The following is a 17,176-nucleotide window of genomic DNA, read 5'->3' on the forward strand; positions in this document are numbered from 1 at the left end:
CACATATAGCCTGCGTATCATTTAAATTTAATAGGACTTGATTTCTCAGAACTACATTTTAGAGATATTTAGGCACCTAAAGATGAAGCTAGGGGCTGAGGTACTTTTGAAAAATTCGATATTAGCTACGTACATCCTGAGACATCCAATTTCTTTCCAAATAAAGACTTACACGAGTTACTTACAGGTATGGTTATCAAATTAATTCAGGGCTTCTCTAGATGCTATGGGAAATTGGTAGCATGACCAGAACTGGAATCCAGGAAGAGTAATTCAGAAGTCTGTACAGTAATCACAGAACAACCTTTCTTCCCTTTAGCTACTTACTTCACTCTTCAAATAAATACATACTGATCAAGAACTACCATACTTTAAAAATAAAATTTTCTTAAAGTGGAAAAGCCATCTGTAAAGTCTGATCAGAAGGGAAACACCAGCCTTATATTTTTATAATGTTTATAACTTTAATATTTTACCAGTCTTTTCTGGTCTATATCCTAGCCAAATGTTGGTAGTAATTGTTGACTGGATGTGTATGCAATTGTAACTTTTTGTAATGTAAGACTCTTCCATTTAACATTTCATAATGGTAATGTCTTTTTTTAATGGATAAGAAATTTGAAGAACTTTATAATATACACTCCTAAGGGACAAGCAGCATTTTCCTAAGATACCAAGGGAGATAGATAGAATAATTCTTTACACAAAATATATTTTGCCCACCAATCTATACTTTGTTCAATATTTTAAATTGGTAGCTTTATTTAGTGCCTCTTCTAAATATAATTACACTACTCAGAATTCATTATACCGAAAAAAAACCCTATAAAGATACAGCAAATTAAATTTCAGGAGCACTTTTGTTTCTTAATTGATCAAAAGAATTATGGAGCACTGTACGCTGTAACAGCCATAGGTCTAATGGACATGTCAGCCTGTCTGGCTGCAAATGGTGGGAAAGTCACTGCATCAAACAAGCGACTGGTCTCAATTCTGCAATCACTACACTGAAATAGATGGGATTGGGCAGCTGTGTTTAAGACCATTTTGACCCATTGATGTTAGTGGAAATTGTGCTAGTGTGTGTAAAAGAAGAAATGCATCCTTTTAGCTTAAAAATAATAGATCAAGAGCCGGGATTATTTTCTCATTTACACTGGTAGGGGACATTTGAAGTAATGCTATTGTTTTAATGCAAACTGACATTCTTTTTGTCTTCCCAGTAATCTATCAGTCTACTGCTATGTATATCGTATATAATGTGTATTGCTTTAGTGAGTAAAAATGTTCATTTTAAATACCTAATGTCGTGCATCTGTCTTTATTACAGCCAAAACAATGAAAGTCCACCATCTCACCCTGCAATCAAACCTCTATTTTTTATTAAAGACAATTCCATTATTCTGCAATAAGGGACCTATTAGATGCCCTCATTTTGGTGAAATTACTAATGCAGATTGAGTTTCCTCAAAGAATTACTGAACTTCTGCACTTTTTGAGATTCTAACTTAATTTATGCACTTATCATGATAATGCACTTTATTATTTGTTACACCAAGCTGATGAATTCTCCCTAGGCAATGTGTAATTATTAGACAGTACCTATTACAAGAACACTGAAAATTGCTATTATACTGTGACTCCATGTAGTTTACACCATTCTTTCTCTATTGAATCTCTTGGCTCAGAGCCGTCATTGTGATCTGTCTGTATTAATTCAAGGACAAAAGTTCTATTAAATTTTCAAATTATCTAATTATAGTGCCAATTTCATGTTAAGATATAGGAAATAAAATAAGAAGACTTGGCATTATTTTATCAGTGTAACATTCCTTAGGTATGGGAGGGTACTATCCCAAATCCAATCCACTAAATGCAGCTTAGCCAATAACAAAAGTTTTAGGAAGCTTTCAGTGAAATGGGGTTAAGATATCTCTACAGAAGAATAAGTAAAGAGGCAACTGTGGGTATCACTTTTCTGTTCAGATCAACTTATAGGTGTCCCACATTCTTCATCAAAACAAAAGCAAGTAGATCCATAAATTAGAGGATCACAGAATTTTATTGGCTAAGTATTTCACCATTGTTCATTTTAACTTTTCTTGCTGTTTTATTTGAGCTTTTATATCCAGAGTTTTAGAATACCAGAATATTTCAGCTACAGTTAAAAAGTTAGAGTCTTATCTCACAAAAATACAGAGAAAAGCTTAACAATCATAAAGAACACAAAGAGGACAGCAGAAAAGAAACATCCACTTTCCCACACTTATTTAATTTTCAGTACTTAATATTTTCTTATGCTAAATTTGTAAGCCTCATTTTAGGTGTTCTATGCCACCAACAAGTAAACAACCTCCTTTGACACATGCTGAGCCAGTTAGACACCAGCACCTGAGGGACAACAGATGTAATCTAGCCCAGTCCTGGACCACCTTCCACATTCTAGCTAGCTCAACTTGTCACAGAAATGATAGTCTTTCAACAGCACAAAACCATCTTCAGGTGCCTGGTGCACTTACACAATGCTGATTTACAGCACAGCTGGTTTCAAAGTTGCCATTTTCCAAGCACTGGAAGGTTTCTTCTAGGCATTTTTAATCAAAACCAAAACACTTAACAGTAATCAAAGTGTTTACTGAACTAACAGAAATCTTCCACTTAGAGTCAGCTCCATATCAAACTGCACTTTGTGCATTTTGCGCTTCATAAATCTGGTAGGTTTAGAGTGCCTGGAGCCCAGAAAAGAGAAGCTGCTTGGACCTCTACTCTGCAGCATGGAGGAAAGAGCACAGAAACTCTCCACAAATAAAGCACGCTGCCTGGTCATGAGAGAAGCTGTATTTGATCTTTAGGAAAAACAGACTTAATGTGTTCATTACACTAAATTTCCCCTGTTAAGAATTATTCTACCCAGCTTGTGGAAGCTGTAACAATGAATTAGCCGAAGCAAAAATATGGGTGCTGTATTTACTGTGTTACTAAGCTTAGAAAAGAACTTCTACGACCTCACAGGTCACCATGAATATTTTACATCCCATAGCTGCTATGGTAATGTGGTTCTGGTTTTGTTTTTCACCAATAGAGGAAGATATTTCTTCAGTGTACACTTCTTGTGCCAGTGTGGAGGAATTTCAGTTTACATTTCAGTGATGAGGCACATAAGCAGCAGCAGATGGTATTTGGAGCACAGTGAAGATACAAAGATATCAGGGGAGCTGGAAGAGAGGATCAGAGCATAACAAACTGCTTTATAAGCCCTCCCTGAAGAGAGCATGCAGTTTTAAACACGTTTACTTGCTAACATTGTTTTCAGTTATTCTCTATAAAAGGATAACAATAAAATACAGTAAATATTCCTTCAGAATGCTTCAATACAGCCCAAAAAGAAACCCCAAACTATGCTGATGTTTCCCATCCTTCATAATTTCCTCCCTTATGCATACTGTATTCCCTTAACAAAAAATAGTATTACATGGGTTTGGCAAATGTGGAACTGAGTTGCAGAGGGACAGGGGCAGCCCCACTGGAAGTCTCTAGTACTGCTAAAAATTCAGCAGAAGTCTCCAAGCTCAAGCTATAACACATTAACCATGATGCTGCCTGTAGCAGAAAACAATAAAAGGTGAGTATTTGAATGTGGAGAAAAACAGGAAACAAGCAATAAGCAAGTTCTGGTGGGAGTTTAGCTGATTATCTTTGGAATGCAGTACAATATCATTAGGAACTTGGGTTTCACAAGGCACTAAAAAGACCTCAAGAGCTGTCCAAAGTGACCCATACAGGGTAATTGTCACCTAGGATAGGTGACTGGAGTCCTGAATAGCTCCTGAAAGCTCTTGGGACTTAATGTTGGTGATGCTGCTTTCATGATACATGTCACCCAAGTGTAGAGTTAAGGAGCATGCAAGGGTAGAGAAAAAAATAGCTCAAATTGTGAATGCAAACAGGTGGCAGATAGTTGGGTCATGTGTGGGGGTGGCTGTCCCAAGCTGAACTTCTGAGCTCTCATGCAGAAATTTGCTACATCCTGGCTGCAAACCAGTACTGGTGGCCTGTAACCTTTGATAATACCTGGACTAAACAAAAGTGACACATCCCGAATCCTCCAGTTAATATGAACCAAAACCAACAATTAGGAGACTGACCATGCACTGTGCTTCCCCACATAGACTGTTTAGGTTGGGAAAACAGAGGCCTTTGGGGGCTGAAAACAAGAAGGTGAAGATCTTCACCGAAGGAAGTGTCCTAGCAGCAGGGAAAGTTCATGGAGACCAGAGCTGCATGGAGAGGAATGCAGGGGGATGTCCAGTTACCTTGCCCCTAACACTCAAGCTGGGTCACAGTAGGAACCAACCCAACTTTCTGACCAACTGTCCCAGGCCATCAGTGACCTCTCTGCCAGGAAGGGATGGCAGGATCCAGTGACCATAGCACTGGGGGCAGTGGGTGCTTCAGGTAATCAAACAGCATAAAACTTTCATCTCACTAGTCCTTAAACAAACCTTAGAATTCAGATCCACTCTGGCTTGTCATACACTCTGTCTTACCTGTGGCACCAGTCTTAGAAGTACTCTCAGATTCCACCTAGATATGACCATGGTGACTTAGGCAAAGTGTTAGATGTTGGAAGTGTGGGAAAAGCAAAACAATGAAAAATCTGCAAAACACACATTTCCTTGACACATGGTGCCCAGAACAAACACAGGACACGATGAAGATCCAGTGATCTGTGTTTGCTGTGACACCAAGGAGGAATGCGAAGCAAGGTGGAGGCCACACAGTCCCATTCCTTCACTTATCTTCTCTCAAGGACTGTTGTGCAGTAGTCTGCCACCTTGTCTCTCACCCTTCCTCTTCTCCCACAAAAAACAGCGCACCCCTCGCACCAAGGAATGTGCTGTGTCATTATTCAAGAGATAATGGCTTGACCACAGTCCCACCCACTCACACATATATACTATGATAAATACTACCCCAAGTTTGTACCTAACTTGGGAGGACGATAATCTGACATCAAATCGGAGGGACAGATTGACGGGTTTGTGCTCTCACCCCCTCCCAGAAGGGACGCCTTTTGGTAAGATTTGAGCCCTCGGCTATGCCAAGTAATTACCCAGGAATTAAGTGTGTGTGATTGCAATCGTTTTCCTTTTTGTGTGTAGTGTTATATAACCAACATGCAGTTTGTGCATTTATCGCAGGCAATCTTAAAGAATCTGTAAATGTTGCATAAAAAATAAACCATACTATTTGTGAACCTGACTGCTTCTCTTGAATGCAGCTGGACCTACAGCATACAGGCTGTTCGTGCATCTGGTGTCAGACCTATAGTCACAGCCCCAATTGGCATGGCTATTAAGAGATAAGTCCAGCCGCCCCTAGCTCCTCTAATCTCTGAGGATCAGCTAGAACGCAAGGGGATTCATCTCTTACCAAATTTAGCCTCACCTTAAATGCAACACAAAGGAAGTAAATTTTTTAAATTTTCTTCAGGCTCACACTAAAGAGAGGTGATGAGGTTCTCAGACGAGAGAAGTTTAGGTATGCAGGTACATAAGAGACTACAGCAAAGGCTTTGAATAACATCTTTTTGCTTTACACACTTCAGTTCTAGGTCTAGGTCCTAAATTCTTTACAGTCTTGCTGTATGAGGAAGATTCTTGAAGAGATCCTAGAGTTTGTGAGACACTCCACTGCAAAAACCATCCAAAAAGCATAATTCTACTTGACCTCCCACCTGCCATTACAGGTTTCAAGAGGAAGTAATTTCTCTCTGCCTGGGATGAAAGAGACTGACTGTTTTAGCTTTGTTATTCTTACTCTGGAGCAGGAATTATGAGACAGTTTATTTTAAACTGCTAGCTTGTCATTAAGTAAACAAGCAACACTAATTGCTATTAGTGATAGACATGGATTGCCTGGGGGAAAGCTTGGAGCTGATGAGAAAGGTTTTAAGTTTTTGTAAATCTCACAATGAAACCAAAACAAGGAAGAACCATTTTAACTGAGTAATGTGCTGCATATTTGGAAAAATCCTTTATTCAAATAGATGAGGCAAACGAGATTTTGTTTTAATCCACATGGAGTGATCAGAGTACTTCGCTTTCCTACAGCACTGTAGCTAAAATGTTACAAAATAAAGACTCTAACTGACAGAAGGAAATTATCATTATCATCTCTTTTGCATGCCATAACTAGAGGAGGTTCCCACATCCAGGAGGTTCACACTACCACTGCAAAGATTACTGAGCTGCTAGAGAAACAGTTAAACACATATTGCTGATAGACAGTTTACATTTAAAGGTAGAAACTTATACCAGTAACAGGTTAAACCCACTGAACAGTTCAGTGTGGAATGGCTGAGTGATTACTTTAAACATCTCAGGATGGGTGGGAACCACTGTGGTAGGAATAGGACAAATGTTTGGGGGAACTGGAGCCAATAATAACCTCCCTATTTGTCAGCAGCAGCCTGAAGATAATGGAAATTTCAAGAACATATGTAGGGAACAAAGATTAATTTTTAAGGTACAGAATTTTACTAGCAGGTTTTTTTTTTCCTTTGTATAATTTGTTTTTATTATTTTAGCACCCAGGAAACATAACCAAGATGAGGATCCCAGTGCCTACACATGAACATTTGGGGAAACAGATGGAGCAGATGAACATTTATCACTTGTTTAACAGTTAATACACTGCAGTACTCCAATCATTGGGGTTACTCTGTAATTCCTCAACAACCATCATGTGGTTAACTCCTGATAAGATCTGACTTCTTAATGGCACCCTGTGAGGTCCCTCAACCTCTGGAGGAATAAACATATACAAAAATTACACCATTGTGCTTCAATTCATAATTTCCAGCATGACTGTATCAAATACTGAAAATCTGATTATACTATTGCTTTAACTATATGTTGCAGCATAGGTTGTTATTAAGAGATGAACCTGCAGTTTATATAGTGTATAAAACTTTCTAGTTTTATTAGATCAGAATGGTATTAAAAACATGCTGCCTGCAAATACGAGCTTGCAAAATAACAGGTGCTGTTTCCATAATTTTGTGTTTTTAGGCATGTATTAAATTCTTATTTTGACTTTTTATATTATTAATCGGGAAATTCAAAGCATTTATACCACAGATTTTCTAATGTCCTGCTATTACTTTATATGTTCCAGGTGATATGTGGATATATTAAAACTGTTTAGTTTACAATATAGATGTAAACAATATTCAGAAAAATTAATACATGGTCTAATGCTAATTAAATCAAGAGAGTTAGAACAGGAATAAATTAAGCCTTTGTGAATTCTCTTCATCTTTGCATTGTACATACAAAATTAAGGTGACTTTTTTTCATTACAGTCTACATCATAGGTCTAGAAAATTCAAGATTAGATTTATATTTTTATAATTATTTTTATCAAAGAGAGCATGAGAAAATACCTGCTATTCCAGTGTAGTCTAAAGTTGTTCAGGAAATACTTCTTTCTCTTCATTGTCACAGGAAAGGAAGACAAGTTTCCACATGGTGTATGTGCAGCCACCCACATTTCCTTTCTGTCCTCCAAACAAGGTTTTGGATTCTATCTAAGGATAGAGAAATAAGAAGGACAAATCTGGAGGGCGTCCAAATTCTGCAGTAGACAGAAGAAAGGAAAGGCATCTTTATGAAGTTCAACTCAAGACAAATCTCTGCATCTATGTTTCTAACCTTCCTCTCAAACCTCTTCAAATTAAAGCCTGGAATTTCTCAAAGTCATGCTAATATATATGTTGTGCTTTATTCTTCTGAAAGCTTAGAGTTAATCAGTCAGGAAAAATGCCATTATCTAAAAAATAAATGCAGTACACAATATAGGCATATATACATATGTCCACATACCTGGGCCAAAACTGTAAACTATAGAGTAGATGTGGTTTTCTAGTGTAGGTCTCAAAGCATAGCCTCCCCAAGAGTTTCGAAAATTGCTGATCTTGCAGCTCTCTAAACTTTATAAGAATAAAAACCTATCAAACTTTGAGATTAATGTCTTAAACATAAAATTGTAATCTTAAATGTTGGAATAACCAAGGAAACACACTCCCTCTTATATATCAAGAGTCAGTGAATTTTATCTGCTGGTTGGGCCTGACAGCAATTTCCTGATAGGAAGTAGAGTAGATTTATTTCTGTCCAACCAAGCAAACTGATTTTACATTAAAAACAAATATATTCCTTTTATTAATGCTAACGCTCTGGGACTTGATTTGTGCAGTATTCATCTGTAATAATATTTTTCTCAATACTAAGAGACACAATAGAACAAGACCTAATAAGGGTCAGATCCTACCACCTCATATCACTGTAAATGTCTAATTCTGTGCATAATGACTTGTGGTAGCACTTGTCAAAGGGAAGGTTATGGAAGTGAGAGGTCAGTCATCCCAACCCACGGTCACTTCAAATGGGAGCTGAGGCAGGTCTCATTCATGTCCGAAGGCATAGATTTTATGTACCTGTTTGTACAGTTATTAACACATTGACAAATAGCAGTAGTCATATATTTATGTGAAACATAAGGAACAATTTATGCTAATGTTTCATACAGAAATGGTACATTACCTTCCCAGACATGGAAAAAAACCCTGGAGAAACAATGGTTCTTCATTTTGCAAACATGGGAGTTGCCTGCAGCTCTCCTGCCTTGATCCTAGCAACTCAAAAGCAAATCAGAAGTAACAAGGGACAGTTAGTACTCCAGAAAGAGAAGGATAAATACCCCTGAACAAATAAAGATCCTAACAGGTTGAATTTAGACTTGAAAGAATGGTCAAAATCTCAAACAATATGAGGCTTCCAGAGTCAGCTCCTCATCTGTGAATGCACCCGAGGCAGATCACAGGACTGAGCTCTCAGCCACTTGTTCACAACAGTTATACAGCCAACAAGCTGTAGACGCTGAGGCAAAGAGAAAATTTGCAGCTTGCATCTTGGAATCCATAGATTAAGCCGATCTTTTTCCCCTACATCTTTATCAACAGTCATCATCCTCTCATGTCTGTTGGATATTTAACTCCTGTTCTCTTCCAACTGACCTTGTCTTGTATAAAATATAATTTCAGTGTCATTAGCTAATATCAGATTATTCTATCCCTACTCTATGGTAATCTTTAAATAAAACAGGCTACTGGAATAAATTCATGGTAACAAACATACTAATACATACACTCCAAATAAATGGTCTGCACTTTCATTTAATCATTTAGGATGCTCTGGGAGGTGGTAATGCAAGGATGAGAAAGAAGTGTCTTCCAGGGACCTGCATTAGTCAGAAAACCACTCTGACATATGGCAGTAGAGATCATGCTTGGGAACCAAGGGAATTTTTAACATTTCTTCTTTGATGATTCAGAGAGGCTTGGTTAGCATATAATTGGATCCCATCAGCACATAATCTACCAGTGAGAATAACTACATCCCTGTGTTCAAATCATCAGTGTTCCAACTTCTTTGCCAGATAATCTCCTCAGTGTGGCTGAACTAAGTAGTAAATTTTCAAGCACCAAAGTTTAATTAAGCTTTCCACAAGTCCATGTGTTGTTGTTTTGATAGCAACCTTTGGAAATATTACCACATAATCTTATGCATTTTCATATCAGTGTGTTTTATAGTAGGATCAGCATTTGATTTTAATATTTATTGAAGCAGAATATGGATTTTATTACATTGTAAGATTTCAGAAGGTTAAAAAAAATTCAGAAGAATATTTTTTTTATTAAATGTACTTTGCTTGGTTCAGCTCTGTATGCTGAAGTTTTCTCTCTACTGTACTTTGTACTCAAGGTCTGACTAGAAATGTTCAAGTCAAGAATGTGCATGTGTCTCAACTCTGTGCTAATCTGGGTGGAAAATGTTGGAGTGGGGATTGTTCAAATGGTGTTCTCAGTCTCCTTCAGAGCAAAGGCTAGAGGCCTCCTTTCTGGACAGAAGCTGTTTTCACTGTCACCAGGAAGGGTGATGGAACCAAGTGACAACACTTCTCCATCAAACAGACATTCAGTCTTCATCAGCTCTGGCTGAAGAATCACTTTGCAAAGCCAGTATAAAGTGGTTTTGTTCTGTGCATTTTGTTTAACCATACATTTCATAGCTGAAGTGCTATCCAAGTTTGGTGTACATATTTACAGATTTTCATGGAATTTTCTGATTTCATGTTCTTCTTTGATAGTAGGAAAGCAAACTCTAATTCACAGAAAACCCACTTCAAAGTAAGATGTTTAAAAAAGATACATTTCTAATTACAATTCCTATTTTGTAGTATAATGAAATTAACAATATTTAAGCATTGGACCAGGAGACCTTTTGAGGTCCTGTCGAACCCAGGCTATTCTATGATTGAATGTTTCTGTAGAAATGCAGACAACCCACATCTTAAATGTTAAGTTATCAAAAATTTGCTTAGCTTCTTTTTTCTTTTTTTTTCTTTTTTTTTTTTTTGTAAAATGATTGCATCAGATACACTTTATTCACATAATTTACAACAAGCAATAAATGCAAAGCATGTTTGCATATAAGTAGAAGACTTATTTAATGAAAAAAATTCTGATGAAGTAAACAATTAGGAAGGAATTTTCCAACTATCAAAACTGACTAGTAGCAAGTCTGTCATTAAGCATAACTCTTCAGGAGCACAGGTTTACTTTCTTCTTTCATGATTTTAAAATATCCAAATTCAGATATTACAATTGTGAGAAGTCTCATGAGAAAAAATATGTACTGGCAAATACGCTGCTAGTAAAGACGTAAAGATCCTGAGCAAAAAGTTATTACAAACTTCTTTAATGAACTACTGGAACAAAAATAATTATTAGAAAATGTTTTCATAATGCTTAATATGATTCATTTTAGCTATTGTTTATTTAATCAGGACTATGTCAATAAAAGTACTATTTCATACAAGCAAAGGCAATAAAATTCAAGACTTAAAAATAGATTTACATTCCAATCTGCATTTCAATTAACTGTTTATTCCTCACATAGACCTTGAATCTGCAAGCAGTTATAAAAGTACCCTTCTTCCTGTATGCAAAAACAGTTTTGTAAATACGTAAATCCTTGCTGAATTGCAATCTTGATGTACTTGGAAGGTTTTGTTCTTCTGGACATTTTTTCGCCCCTTAAATGATACAGTTATAGACTGTTTGAGGCATTTGTATATTAATGTTGAGCTCAGAAAAATAAGTCAACAAAACCAGGCTTTACATTGATATATTTTTAGAAAGTAATAAAACCCTGAAAATGAAAATGGATTTTTTTTTATTCAGCCCTCTGCAAAGAATTTAGATTTCTGTTAAGTCTAGAAAACCAGAGATGTATGTCAGTCTCTCCATTCCTTTACTGTTTGAACTATCTTCTTCTTGGTTTTAGTTAATCCAGCAAACTCAAACTGTTCTCTATACAAGGTGGAAACTTCCGTTAGGTTTGCAAATAATATCTAGGTCTGAATACAGGAGAGTTATTGATATTGTATGTACAGCTAGTGAATTACAGTACTGGACTGAATTCCAGCAGATTTATCTCTGTTGTGTGACACAGGCTAAAACCATTTAACATCCAAGTACCTCATATTCTCTTCATCCCCCATTTCTGTAAAAGCAAGGAGGAGAAGGAAGAGTATCACAGCTAATACTTAGTTCAAAGAAACGTTACAAGTGTTGTTTATCACAGGCTCTAAAAATATATTTTTATTATAAGTATATGTTAAAAGCTTCAAAGGATTCTGTAATGATTAGAGTGTTTGTATTATTGCAGTATGTAGTAGTCTTGCATATCCGGTATGTGTTTGTTGTAACAAGAAAAATCAACCACAGCACCATGTCTTTCCTTTGTTCCTTCTGTTACTCCTACAGGTGTGAACAGCAAAAAATATTAAAAGCAATCTCTCTCAGTTTTCTAGTGCTTTATTCTCTTACTTTTCATAAGTCATGAACCAACCACATCTTCTATTAGATCATTCAGGCTTTGCTGTTCTGAACCTTATGTTGCAATAGAGATAAATTAAAATTTTTAAAAATTCCCCAAATCTGCAGTTTTAACTCTCAGTTTCCATTTCAATTGGTTTGACATAATATTCTATATTTCAGTGACTGACCTTGGAATGTTTACAGACATTGTATGCAACTTACTGTTATGGTAACAGTGAGTTAGTCACCTTTGCTAAGCATCCATAGCCATTCTGCTCCATCATGTTTTTCACCCATCATAAGAAACAAGAAAAAACTTATGCTCCCAGCTGAGAAAATTCATTTGTCACTGCAGGGGAGAGGGATGTTAGTCTATAATATTGAAACGCTTCCACAGACCTTGAAAAGTGTTTTTCATAAAAGTGTTAACAATTCTGAATTAGACCTAGAGAATTAGGGCCTCAATGTACTCCTAATTTTTTTCAAATCAGAAAGAAAAAGCCTCAGCTGATTTACTTGCACTCTGAACATCAGTTTTAACAACTGCCTTTAGGCAAAATATAGCTAAAAATTTAAGAGTAAAGTGCTTAAGGCACATTTTTTGCCCAAGAGTTATATGCTGCTTTAATGATTCTGTTCCTCCAGTGAGAACTGAAAAATCTGATTAGGTCATTGAAGAATTAGAATGACCACTTGTATAAAAACCAAGACCTTTTTTCACATAATAAAAGCTCAGACTGTTTGTTACTCTGCAAGAACATTTCAAGTTAATTAATCCTTCCATTTTCTTGCTAATCATTCATTAAACCTGTCCTGATAATAATAATTTATGAGTTTTGTTATATAACTCACCTTGAATGATTCCAAGAAGTGAAACTCACATGAGATTTCATGCTGCAGTGACCACTGATAGAAATTTGTAACATCTGGACTGTCTTGGATCCTCACTACTTAATTCTTTGAACAGGCTGCTAACATAAGACCCATATGCCTGTGAGCATGCTTCACATCTGTAATGGATGTCCTGCTGTCTACTAGAACACTCTTCTGTATCCATAAGATATTAAGATGAATGCTGCAATCAGCTCTAGGGAAAAAAATAAAAATCAGAACTCTGTAATTTCTTCAGCACCAAACAAGCAGTTAATAATGTTATGCACTAGCACAGTCTGGCAAACTGCAGGTTTAGTTCAAACATTATTTTTATATTTAGGTAGGAAAGAGAGCCATTGAAAACATATCAGAAATTATGATGAAAGCCTTAAGGAACATAAAGGTTAGGTAAAAGATAATTAAGAAATTTTCCCAAATCTCTGGTTTTCTGTATATAGAAAATTGTGTGTTTTCCATGCAAGCCTCTGCCAGTCCCAATACTCTGTACTTTCCAATAGCAAACTGTAACCTAAATTGGCTTCAAATGCTCCAAACTCTTGGCCTTCAGCCAAGGTCAAAAACTGATCTTATGGTGACAGGACAGATTTGCACGTGAAGTTTTCTCAGGTTATGGATACAGAAAACTGTGTCATAAAAAGAAGCCGTCTTTACAGGTGTGGTTTGGAACTCAAGTTTATCTTCATTGTCTTTATTTCCTAGAAAATAGTTGTCAAAATTAATTAAAATTTGGTGTTCATTTTCATACAAATATACTATTATATGAGTCATGTGAAATAAAAAAGGGTCTTTTGAAACTTTTGTGGAAACCACCTAATGTGTAGTATATATCCCATTCTTCCCCTGCAGGTACATCAAGAAACATTTACAGGTCTCCTGCTATGCATGACTAAGTAGTAAAATACAGAGAGCAAAAGTAAGCAGAGCATATAGTCAAACTTATGAAGAGCATATGTGAATGTCACTGAACTTCATTTAAGACAAGGGCTGAAGGGGAGACCAGTTGCTTTATTTTATAAATCATCTTATAAAATTAATCTTAGAAAGCAATTAAACTTGATTTCTGAACCCATATCTATGAGAACCAAAGAACATCAGGAGGAATCTGTACTGTAACAGCCATCTGATTTCATGGACAGTGTATACAAGCACTTCCATCCACTACAGTTCATACTGAATAACAAAACAAATCATTGCCTTTCTGCATGTGCATCCTCCTGTTTTCCCCGGCACTGCTAATGGAAGCCTAATGGAAGCTATTAAACCTCTTTAAAACCATAAAGGACATTACGCCCCAAATGTTACAGATAGGTTACTCTAACAGACTCATCTAAAATTTAATGTGTTAAAATAAATATGTTTTAATCAAATGATGTCAAGGTCTATCCATCTAATTTTACATATCCAACTTCAGAGCCTGTTTTAGTAGCCAGTAGACTCAGGCTTTCAAACAGCCCTCTTAAAATTTCAGCAGCCTGTGCCTTGGAGTCACTCCATCCAACTCCAAGCTCCTAAGTGATGCACCAAAATTGGAAACGCAGCTATTTTATGTTCCCTCTAGCATCCATGGTGAAAGTTGGGCCCTCTCAGATGACTATTCAGATCTTCCATGCCCTGGATATTTTGCCTGTATCCCTACTGACAAGAAAATTTTACTAATTTTAAAAAGTCTTTATGATTGCAGCAGCACAGGAAACCCATCTATGTTCAAAGAGTTGACATTCTGAAAATTTTTGTATCACTGAGTACCTTTTAAAGATGAACTATCTCCTGACGTGGAGATGAGATAGGATCACTAAACCTGGATGATCCTCAGCTATAAGAAAACATCCTAATACGATCCACTAATAGAAGAGTAAGTAGAATAAGAGAATAATAAGTCCAAATAACTACCCATAGGTAGAGCACTTGGAGCAGCAGCATTTTTCCCAGGAGCAGGAGAAAGAATTCAGGCATTACAGCTGGGTCTTTGAAACCACAGAGGTTATGGACACATCAACACAGAGGTAAAGCTTGAGGCAAAAAAGCCTGAAGCAAATCACATTGTGACAGCTGGATTCAAACTGCACCTTGTGCTTCTGAGAGCACAAGAGAGCATGCTGCGCATCAAGAGGAAGGGTACTCTCAGGCATGACAAATGTAGCTGCCATTTGTTCAGGAGTCAGTTGGCTGCTGCTGCAGCAAGATTAAATTACAGCAGGAGGTGTCCACATCTCTTTAAAACCAGAACAGCTAGACTTGCTGTGGATTAACTCATGATGTGTGTATATCTATTCAAAAGCTTGAGGGGTAGGTCAAGAAGCTCAAAAGTAGGTAGTTCAAGCACAAAAGAAGGAGGGAGACATGTGCTTTACTGGCAGAGGAATCCCGCTTTGTTTCTGCAGGTAGAGGCTGGAGCAAACAGCACAAACTCTGAGACTCAGGTCACATATAAGAGAGAAAATTGAAACCACTGAAAAAGCAAAATAAAAAAAAAAAAAAATAAGGGGTTTTTTGAGCCCTTAAAAGCATGGGAGAAGAGCACTCAATAAGAACCACTACTGCAAAGTGCTCATGAAGCTGAGGCTCCAGAAAATGAGACACTTATCTTACCAGGGTTTCTGAGAAGGCAGAATTGGACCTGAAGGCAAAGGCTTTTAGACAATAGGTGCCATTTCTGCAGCAGATAATGCTCAAATCCTCCATGCTCAAGAGGTCAGGGCTTCTGGAGCAGCTGGTGAAAGGCAAAGTCAATGCAGCCACCTGATTGGCTTTGAAATGAGAATGTCCTCCAGGCTGCATATGAAAACTAACAAAATCTAAATATATTTGATCTAATTATGAGGATACAGAAAATGAGCAGAGAAGCAAATAAACCCAACAGATAACAGGTGATCCAAAACTAAAAATGAATTACTTCTCTTACTTAAAGACACAAAATCTGAGCATGAGAATAGTTTTATGAGCACAAACTCTCACTGCGATTTAAAAGATTTTATAGCCTTCCAGGCTCCTACAACCTTAGAATTTTTCCAAAAGTGGAGCCACAGAGAAGCATTAAGTATACATATATTCACACATTTTTTGAAAGGCTTTAATTGCTTTATCAAGTTCACCCCTGAAAGTGCCTGAAGGAATTTGATCAAACTTAATAAACAGCTTTCAGACAACACAGAATATAAAGGAAAAAAAATAAGTTCACATAACTATCATTTGAGACAATTAGTAGTAACTGGAAAACCTCTTTAAAAAGAGAGGACTTAGGTAGCTGTACTATGTACGTTGCTCCACACTCCACAGACATAATTGCCCTAAAATACTTGAGCTAAGATTAACAACCTATAAAAACTTTCAAGGTAGGCCAGCTTTTAGGACAAATAGTCTCAATGTTGCCTCTTAAAGGCGATTTGTTCAGTGATGCTTCTGCGTCAATAAAAGGGAAAATATCTGCAAGATATCATTCAAAAAGCTTGTTATAGAAGGCTTGCCTCTGGTCCAAATCAAATACTGGAGTCAAGTGAAATCAACAAGACAACAACAACAAATAAATATTAATACTGTGATATAATGAGCTCATCATTTATTCTTCTATATTTAGTCTTAAGGATGCAGATTATTATTAATTAATCTGCCTTAATCTAACAATTCATAGAACGTCCAGTAGACAAATCATGTTTCATACAAAATCCATGGCAATTATATGAAATTACATAGTTTACTAATTTAATTCAATAAAGCCCTAAGCTAGGAAGAATGATGTAACTGCCTTCAACAAATGAATAAAAAAAAAACATATATGAGCTATGAATGAGTGAGCTACAATCAAACATGAAACATCTTTCAGAATCAATATTCAAGTACTCTCTTCCTCTGTAAACAAAACTTGCCAGACTTAAATCTGTAAAACTTATGAAGTCACTGATTACAGCAACAGCAATCCTAGAAATTCCCTTTGAGCAGGAACAGGCGGAGTTACATGTTCCTTTCTTTCTTTTTTTGTTTTCTTTCCCTTAAACAGTATTTACAGTGCCATTATACTCATGATTTAGTTTAAAATATATTAACCTCATTAGCTACAGTTAGAATGCTTCTCTACATTTATGTGAGGCATGTACATTTAGAGGGTTTTCCCTCTACCTATTATCCTCTCAAAAAAAAAAAAAAAAACCCACACCCAAAAAAATAAAACAACAAAAAATTTTTTCAAGTTAGAAAAGAAGCAAAAGCAAAAAAACCACTTGATGGTTATGGTCAAAATCTCAGCACAGGGTAGAAGGACCAGAGCAAGATCAGGTGTCCTCCAGGAGACATTTTCTGCATAGCATGCACAAGTCAGCAGCTCATCTTCCACCAGATAAA

Source organism: Strix aluco, chromosome 2 (assembly GCF_031877795.1).
Source record: "Strix aluco isolate bStrAlu1 chromosome 2, bStrAlu1.hap1, whole genome shotgun sequence".
Lineage (NCBI taxonomy): Eukaryota > Metazoa > Chordata > Aves > Strigiformes > Strigidae > Strix > Strix aluco.